This window comes from Ascaphus truei, chromosome 1, assembly GCF_040206685.1.
Source record: "Ascaphus truei isolate aAscTru1 chromosome 1, aAscTru1.hap1, whole genome shotgun sequence".
Classification (NCBI taxonomy): Eukaryota; Metazoa; Chordata; class Amphibia; order Anura; family Ascaphidae; genus Ascaphus; species Ascaphus truei.
The window spans coordinates 5,909,203-5,919,346 of NC_134483.1; positions in this window are offsets into that span (position 1 = coordinate 5,909,203).

Below are 10,144 nucleotides of genomic sequence, written 5' to 3' on the forward strand. Positions count from 1 at the left end.
TGCCGTACTCTGTCACATCCCCAGCACATAGCGTGTAACGGTGCCGTACTCTGTCACATCCCCAGCACATAGCGTGTAACGGTGCCATAATCTGTCACATCCCCAGCACATAGCGTGTAACGGTGCCGGGCTCTGTCACATCCCCAGCACATAGCGTGTAACCGTGCCGGGCTCTGTCACATCCCCAGCACATAGCGTGTAACGGTGCCGGGCTCTGTCACATCCCCAGCACATAGCGTGTAACGGTGCCGGGCTCTGTCACAACCCCAGCACATAGCGTGTAACGGTGCCGGACACTGTCACATCCCCAGCACATAGCGTGTAACGGTGCCGGGCTCGGTCACATCCCCAGCACATAGCGTGTAACCGTGCCATACTCTGTCACATCCCCAGCACATAGCGTGTAACGGTGCCGTACTCTGTCACATCCCCAGCACATAGTGTGTAACCGTGCCATACTCTGTCACATCCCCAGCACATAGCGTGTAACGGTGCCGTACTCTGTCACATCCCCAGCACATAGCGTGTAACGGTGCCATAATCTGTCACATCCCCAGCACATAGCGTGTAACGGTGCCGGGCTCTGTCACATCCCCAGCACATAGCGTGTAACCGTGCTGGGCTCTGTCACATCCCCAGCACATAGCGTGTAACCGTGCCGGGCTCTGTCACATCCCCAGCACATAGCGTGTAACGGTGCCGGGCTCTGTCACATCCCCAGCACATAGCGTGTAACGGTGCCGGGCTCTGTCACATCCCCAGCACATAGCGTGTAATCGTGCCGGGCTCTGTCACATCCCCAGCACATAGCGTGTAACGGTGCCGGGCTCTGTCACATCCCCAGCACATAGCGTGTAACCGTGCCGGGCTCTGTCACATCCGCAGCACATAGCGTGTAACCGTGCCGGACACTGTCACATCCCCAGCACATAGCGTGTAACTGTGCCGGACACTGTCACATCCCCAGTACATAGCGTGTAACGGTGCCGGGCTCTGTCATAGCCCCAGCACATAGCGTGTAACCGTGCTGGGCTCTGTCACATCCCCAGCACATAGCGTGTAACTGTGCCGGACACTGTCACATCCCCAGCACATAGCGTGTAACGGTGCTGGGCTCTGTCACATCCCCAGCACATAGCGTGTAACGGTGCCGGGCTCTGTCACATCCCCAGCACATAGCGTGTAACGGTGCCTGGCTCTGTCACATCCCAAGCACATAGCGTGAAACCGTGCCAGGCTCTGTCATATACCCAGCACATAGCGTGTAACCGTGCCGGACACTGTTATATCCCCAGCACATAGCGTGTAACCGTGCCGTGCTCTGTCATATCCCCAGCACATAGTGTGTAACCGTGCCGGGCTCTGTCACATCCCCAGCACATAGCGTGTAACGGTGCCGGGCTCTGTCACATCCCCAGCACATAGTGTGTAACCGTGCCGTGCTCTGTCACATCCCCAGCACATAGCGTGTAACCGTGCCGGGCTCTGTCACATCCCCAGCACATAGCGTGTAACGGTGCCGGGCTCTGTCACATCCCCAGCACATAGCGTGTAACGTGCCGGGCTCTGTCACATCCCCAGCACATAGCATGTAACGGTGCCGGGCTCTGTCACATCCCCAGCACATAGCATATAACCGTGCCGGACACTGTCACATCCCAAGCACTAAGCGTGTAACCGTGCCATACTCTGTCACATTCCCAGCACATAGCGTGTAACCGTGCCGGGCACTGTCACATACCCAGCACATAGCGTGTAACCGTGCCGGGCTCTGTCACATCCCCAGCACATAGCGTGTAACGGTGCCGGGCTCTGTTACATCCCCAGCACATAGCGTGTAACGTGCCGGGCTCTGTCACATCCCCAGCACATAGCATGTAACGGTGCCGGGCTCTGTCACATCCCCAGCACATAGCATATAACCGTGCCGGACACTGTCACATCCCAAGCACATAGCGTGTAACCGTGCCATACTCTGTCACATTCCCAGCACATAGCGTGTAACCGTGCCGGGCTCTTTCACATACCCAGCACATAGCGTGTAACCGTGCCGGGCTCTGTCACATCCCCAGCACATAGCGTGTAACGGTGCCGGGCTCTGTCACATCCCCAGCACATAGCGTGTAACGGTGCCGGGCTCTGTCACATCCCCAGCACATAGCGTGTAATCGTGCTGGGCTCTGTCACATCCCCAGCACATAGCGTGTAACCGTGCCGGGCTCTGTCACATCCCCAGCACATAGCGTGTAACGGTGCCGGGCTCTGTCACATCCGCAGCACATAGCGTGTAACGGTGCCGGGCTCTGTCACATCCCCAGCACATAGCGTGTAATTGTGCCGGGCTCTGTCACATCCCCAGCACATAGCGTATAACCGTGCCGGGCTCTGTCACATCCCCATCACACAGCGTGTAACGGTGCCGGGCTCTGTCACATCCCCAGCACATAGCGTGTAACCGTGCCGGGCTCTGTCACATCCGCAGCACATAGCGTGTAACCGTGCCGGACACTGTCACATCCCCAGCACATAGCGTGTAACCGTGCTGGGCTCTGTCACATCCCCAGCACATAGCGTGTAACTGTGCCGGACACTGTCACATCCCCAGCACATAGCGTGTAACGGTGCTGGGCTCTGTCACATCCCCAGCACATAGCGTGTAACGGTGCCGGGCTCTGTCACATCCCCAGCACATAGCATATAACCGTGCCGGACACTGTCACATCCCAAGCACATAGCGTGTAACCGTGCCATACTCTGTCACATTCCCAGCACATAGCGTGTAACCGTGCCGGGCTCTTTCACATCCCCAGCACATAGCGTGTAACTGTGCCTGACACTGTCACATCCCCAGCACATAGTGTGTAACCGTGCCGGGCCCTGTCACATCCCCAGCACATAGCGTGTAACGGTGCCGGGCTCTGTCACATCCCCAGAACATAGCGTGTAACCGTGTCGGACTCTGTCACATCCCCAGCACATAGCGTGTGACCATGCCGGACACTGTCACATCCCCAGCACATAGCGTGTAACCATGCCGGGCTTTGTCACATCCCCAGCACATAGCGTGTAACCGTGCCGGACACTGTCACATCCCCAGCACATAGCGTGTTACTGTGCCGGGCTCTGTCACATCCCCAGCACATAGCGTGTAACGGTGCCGGACATTGTCACATCCCCAGCACATAGCGTGTAACGGTGCCGGGCTCGGTCACATCCCCAGCACATAGCGTGTAACCGTGCCGGGCTCTGTCACATCCCCAGCACATAGCGTGTAACCGTGCCGGGCTCTGTCACATCCCCAGCACATAGCGTGTAACGGTGGCGTACACTGTCACATCCCCAGCACATAGTGTGTAACCGTGCCATACTCTGTCACATCCCCAGCACATAGCGTGTAACGGTGCCGTACTCTGTCACATCCCCAGCGCATAGCGTGTAACCGTGCCATACTCTGTCACATCCCCAGCACATAGCGTGTAACGGTGCCGTACTCTGTCACATCCCCAGCACATAGTGTGTAACCGTGCCATACTCTGTCACATCCCCAGCACATAGCGTGTAACGGTGCCGTACTCTGTCACATCCCCAGCACATAGCGTGTAACGGTGCCATAATCTGTCACATCCCCAGCACATAGCGTGTAACGGTGCCGGGCTCTGTCACATCCACAGCACATAGCGTGTAACCGTGCTGGGCTCTGTCACATCCCCAGCACATAGCGTGTAACCGTGCCGGGCTCTGTCACATCCCCAGCACATAGCGTGTAACGGTGCCGGGCTCTGTCACATCCCCAGCACATAGCGTGTAACGGTGCCGGGCTCTGTCACATCCCCAGCACATAGCGTGTAATCGTGCCGGGCTCTGTCACATCCCCAGCACATAGCGTGTAACGGTGCCGGGCTCTGTCACATCCCCAGCACATAGCGTGTAACCGTGCCGGGCTCTGTCACATCCGCAGCACATAGCGTGTAACCGTGCCGGACACTGTCACATCCCCAGCACATAGCGTGTAACTGTGCCGGACACTGTCACATCCCCAGTACATAGCGTGTAACGGTGCCGGGCTCTGTCATAGCCCCAGCACATAGCGTGTAACCGTGCTGGGCTCTGTCACATCCCCAGCACATAGCGTGTAACTGTGCCGGACACTGTCACATCCCCAGCACATAGCGTGTAACGGTGCTGGGCTCTGTCACAACCCCAGCACATAGCGTGTAACGGTGCCGGGCTCTGTCACATCCCCAGCACATAGCGTGTAACGGTGCCAGGCTCTGTCACATCCCAAGCACATAGCGTGAAACCGTGCCAGGCTCTGTCATATACCCAGCACATAGCGTGTAACCGTGCCGGACACTGTTATATCCCCAGCACATAGCGTGTAACCGTGCCGTGCTCTGTCATATCCCCAGCACATAGTGTGTAACCGTGCCGGGCTCTGTCACATCCCCAGCACATAGCGTGTAACGGTGCCGGGCTCTGTCACATCCCCAGCACATAGTGTGTAACCGTGCCGTGCTCTGTCACATCCCCAGCACATAGCGTGTAACCGTGCCGGGCTCTGTCACATCCCCAGCACATAGCGTGTAACGGTGCCGGGCTCTGTCACATCCCCAGCACATAGCGTGTAACGTGCCGGGCTCTGTCACATCCCCAGCACATAGCATGTAACGGTGCCGGGCTCTGTCACATCCCCAGCACATAGCATATAACCGTGCCGGACACTGTCACATCCCAAGCACATAGCGTGTAACCGTGCCATACTCTGTCACATTCCCAGCACATAGCGTGTAACCGTGCCGGGCACTGTCACATACCCAGCACATAGCGTGTAACCGTGCCGGGCTCTGTTACATCCCCAGCACATAGCGTGTAACGTGCCGGGCTCTGTCACATCCCCAGCACATAGCATGTAACGGTGCCGGGCTCTGTCACATCCCCAGCACATAGCATATAACCGTGCCGGACACTGTCACATCCCAAGCACATAGCGTGTAACCGTGCCATACTCTGTCACATTCCCAGCACATAGCGTGTAACCGTGCCGGGCTCTTTCACATACCCAGCACATAGCGTGTAACCGTGCCGGGCTCTGTCACATCCCCAGCACATAGCGTGTAACGGTGCCGGGCTCTGTCACATCCCCAGCACATAGCGTGTAACGGTGCCGGGCTCTGTCACATCCCCAGCACATAGCGTGTAATCGTGCTGGGCTCTGTCACATCCCCAGCACATAGCGTATAACCGTGCCGGGCTCTGTCACATCCCCAGCACATAGCGTGTAACGGTGCCGGGCTCTGTCACATCCGCAGCACATAGCGTGTAACGGTGCCGGGCTCTGTCACATCCCCAGCACATAGCGTGTAATCGTGCCGGGCTCTGTCACATCCCCAGCACATAGCGTATAACCGTGCCGGGCTCTGTCACATCCCCAGCACACAGCGTGTAACGGTGCCGGGCTCTGTCACATCCCCAGCACATAGCGTGTAACCGTGCCGGGCTCTGTCACATCCGCAGCACATAGCGTGTAACCGTGCCGGACACTGTCACATCCCCAGCACATAGCGTGTAACTGTGCCGGACACTGTCACATCCCCAGTACATAGCGTGTAACGGTGCCGGGCTCTGTCATAGCCCCAGCACATAGCGTGTAACCGTGCTGGGCTCTGTCACATCCCCAGCACATAGCGTGTAACTGTGCCGGACACTGTCACATCCCCAGCACATAGCGTGTAACGGTGCTGGGCTCTGTCACATCCCCAGCACATAGCGTGTAACGGTGCCGGGCTCTGTCACATCCCCAGCACATAGCGTGTAACGGTGCCAGGCTCTGTCACATCCCCAGCACATAGCGTGTAACGGTGCCGGGCTCTGTCACATCCCCAGCACATAGCGTGTAACCGTGCCAGGCTCTGTCATATACCCAGCACATAGCGTGTAACCGTGCCGGACACTGTTATATCCCCAGCACATAGCGTGTAACCGTGCCGTGCTCTGTCATATCCCCAGCACATAGTGTGTAACCGTGCCGGGCTCTGTCACATCCCCAGCACATAGCGTGTAACGGTGCCGGGCTCTGTCACATCCCCAGCACATAGTGTGTAACCGTGCCGTGCTCTGTCACATCCCCAGCACATAGTGTGTAACCGTGCCGGGCTCTGTCACATCCCCAGCACATAGCGTGTAACGGTGCCGGGCTCTGTCACATCCCCAGCACATAGCGTGTAACGTGCCGGGCTCTGTCACATCCCCAGCACATAGCATGTAACGGTGCCGGGCTCTGTCACATCCCCAGCACATAGCATATAACCGTGCCGGACACTGTCACATCCCAAGCACATAGCGTGTAACCGTGCCATACTCTGTCACATTCCCAGCACATAGCGTGTAACCGTGCCGGGCACTGTCACATACCCAGCACACAGCGTGTAACCGTGCCGGGCTCTTTCACATCCCCAGCACATAGCGTGTAACTGTGCCGGACACTGTCACATCCCCAGCACATAGCGTGTAACTGTGCCTGACACTGTCACATCCCCAGCACATAGTGTGTAACCGTGCCGGGCCCTGTCACATCCCCAGCACATAGCGTGTAACCGTGCCGGGCTCTGTCACATCCCCAGCACATAGCGTGTAACCATGCCGGGCTCTGTCACATCCCCAGCACATAGCGTGTAACCGTGCCGTGCTCTGTCACATCCCCAGCACATAGCGTGTAACCGTGCCGGGCTCTGTCACATCCCCAGCACATAGCGTGTAACGGTGCCGGGCTCTGTCACATCCCCAGCACATAGCGTGTAACCGTGCCGGACTCTGTCACATCCCCAGCACATAGCGTGTACCCGTGCCGGGCTCTGTCACATCCCCAGCACATAGCGTGTAACCGTGCCGGACACTGTCACATCCCCAGCACATAGCGTGTAACGGTGCCAGCCTCTGTCACATCCCCAGCACATAGCGTGTAACCGTGCCGGGCTCTGTCACATCCCCAGCACATAGCGTGTAACGGTGCCGGGCTCTGTCACATCCCCAGAACATAGCGTGTAACCGTGTCGGACTCTGTCACATCCCCAGCACATAGCGTGTAACCATGCCGGGCTTTGTCACATCCCCAGCACATAGCGTGTAACCGTGCCGGACACTGTCACATCCCCAGCACATAGCGTGTAACTGTGCCGGGCTCTGTCACATCCCCAGCACATAGCGTGTAACGGTGCCGGACACTGTCACATCCCCAGCACATAGCGTGTAACGGTGCCGGGCTCGGTCACATCCCCAGCACATAGCGTGTAACCGTGCCGGGCTCTGTCACATCCCCAGCACATAGCGTGTAACCGTGCCGGGCTCTGTCACATCCCCAGCACATAGCGTGTAACGGTGGCGGACACTGTCACATCCCCAGCACATAGCGTGTAACGGTGCCGTACTCTGTCACATCCCCAGCACATAGCGTGTAACGGTGCCGTACTCTGTCACATCCCCAGCACATAGCGTGTAACGGTGCCATAATCTGTCACATCCCCAGCACATAGCGTGTAACGGTGCCGGGCTCTGTCACATCCCCAGCACATAGCGTGTAACCGTGCCGGGCTCTGTCACATCCCCAGCACATAGCGTGTAACGGTGCCGGGCTCTGTCACATCCCCAGCACATAGCGTGTAACGGTGCCGGGCTCTGTCACAACCCCAGCACATAGCGTGTAACGGTGTCGGGCTCTGTCACATCCCCAGCACATAGCGTGTAACCGTACCGGGCTCTGTCACATCCCCAGCACATAGCGTGTAACGGTGCCGGGCTCTGTCACATCCCCAGCACATAGCGTGTAACGGTGCCGGGCTCTGTCACATCCCCAGCACATAGCGTATAACGGTGCCGGGCTCTGTCACATCCCCAGCACATAGCGTGTAACCGTGCCGGGCTCTGTCACATCCCCAGCACATAGCGTGTAACCGTGCCGGGCTCTGTCACATCCCCAGCACATAGCGTGTAACGGTGCCGGGCTCTGTCACATCCCCAGCACATAGCGTGTAACGGTGCCGGGCTCTGTCACATCCCCAGCACATAGCGTATAACCGTGCCGGGCTCTGTCACATCCCCAGCACATAGCGTGTAACGGTGCCGGGCTCTGTCACATCCCCAGCACATAGCGTGTAACCGTGCCGGGCTCTGTCACATCCGCAGCACATAGCGTGTAACCGTGCCGGACACTGACACATCCCCAGCACATAGCGTGTAACTGTGCCGGACACTGTCACATCCCCAGTACATAGCGTGTAACGGTGCCGGGCTTTGTCATAGCCCCAGCACATAGCGTGTAACCGTGCTGGGCTCTGTCACATCCCCAGCACATAGCGTGTAACTGTGCCGGACACTGTCACATCCCCAGCACATAGCGTGTAACGGTGCTGGGCTCTGTCACATCCCCAGCACATAGCGTGTAACGGTGCCGGGCTCTGTCACATCCCCAGCACATAGCGTGTAACGGTGCCAGGCTCTGTCACATCCCCAGCACATAGCGTGAAACCGTGCCAGGCTCTGTCATATACCCAGCACATAGCGTGTAACCGTGCCGGACACTGTTATATCCCCAGCACATAGCGTGTAACCGTGCCGTGCTCTGTCATATCCCCAGCACATAGTGTGTAACCGTGCCGGGCTCTGTCACATCCCCAGCACATAGCGTGTAACTGTGCCGGGCTCTGTCACATCCCCAGCACATAGCGTGTAACGGTGCCGGACACTGTCACATCCCCAGCACATAGCGTGTAACGGTGCCGGGCTCGGTCACATCCCCAGCACATAGCGTGTAACCGTGCCGGGCTCTGTCACATCCCCAGCACATAGCGTGTAACCGTGCCGGACACTGTCACATCCCCAGCACATAGCGTGTAACTGTGCCGGGCTCTGTCACATCCCCAGCACATAGCGTGTAACGGTGCCGGACACTGTCACATCCCCAGCACATAGCGTGTAACGGTGCCGGGCTCGGTCACATCCCCAGCACATAGCGTGTAACCGTGCCGGGCTCTGTCACATCCCCAGCACATAGCGTGTAACCGTGCCGGGCTCTGTCACATCCCCAGCACATAGCGTGTAACGGTGGCGGACACTGTCACATCCCCAGCACATAGCGTGTAACGGTGCCGTACTCTGTCACATCCCCAGCACATAGCGTGTAACGGTGCCGTACTCTGTCACATCCCCAGCACATAGCGTGTAACGGTGCCATAATCTGTCACATCCCCAGCACATAGCGTGTAACGGTGCCGGGCTCTGTCACATCCCCAGCACATAGCGTGTAACCGTGCCGGGCTCTGTCACATCCCCAGCACATAGCGTGTAACGGTGCCGGGCTCTGTCACATCCCCAGCACATAGCGTGTAACGGTGCCGGGCTCTGTCACAACCCCAGCACATAGCGTGTAACGGTGTCGGTCTCTGTCACATCCCCAGCACATAGCGTGTAACCGTACCGGGCTCTGTCACATCCCCAGCACATAGCGTGTAACGGTGCCGGGCTCTGTCACATCCCCAGCACATAGCGTGTAACGGTGCCGGGCTCTGTCACATCCCCAGCACATAGCGTATAACGGTGCCGGGCTCTGTCACATCCCCAGCACATAGCGTGTAACCGTGCCGGGCTCTGTCACATCCCCAGCACATAGCGTGTAACCGTGCCGGGCTCTGTCACATCCCCAGCACATAGCGTGTAACGGTGCCGGGCTCTGTCACATCCCCAGCACATAGCGTGTAACGGTGCCGGGCTCTGTCACATCCCCAGCACATAGCGTATAACCGTGACGGGCTCTGTCACATCCCCAGCACATAGCGTGTAACGGTGACGGGCTCTGTCACATCCCCAGCACATAGCGTGTAACCGTGCCGGGCTCTGTCACATCCGCAGCACATAGCGTGTAACCGTGCCGGACACTGACACATCCCCAGCACATAGCGTGTAACTGTGCCGGACACTGTCACATCCCCAGTACATAGCGTGTAACGGTGCCGGGCTTTGTCATAGCCCCAGCACATAGCGTGTAACCGTGCTGGGCTCTGTCACATCCCCAGCACATAGCGTGTAACTGTGCCGGACACTGTCACATCCCCAGCACATAGCGTGTAACGGTGCTGGGCTCTGTCACATCCCC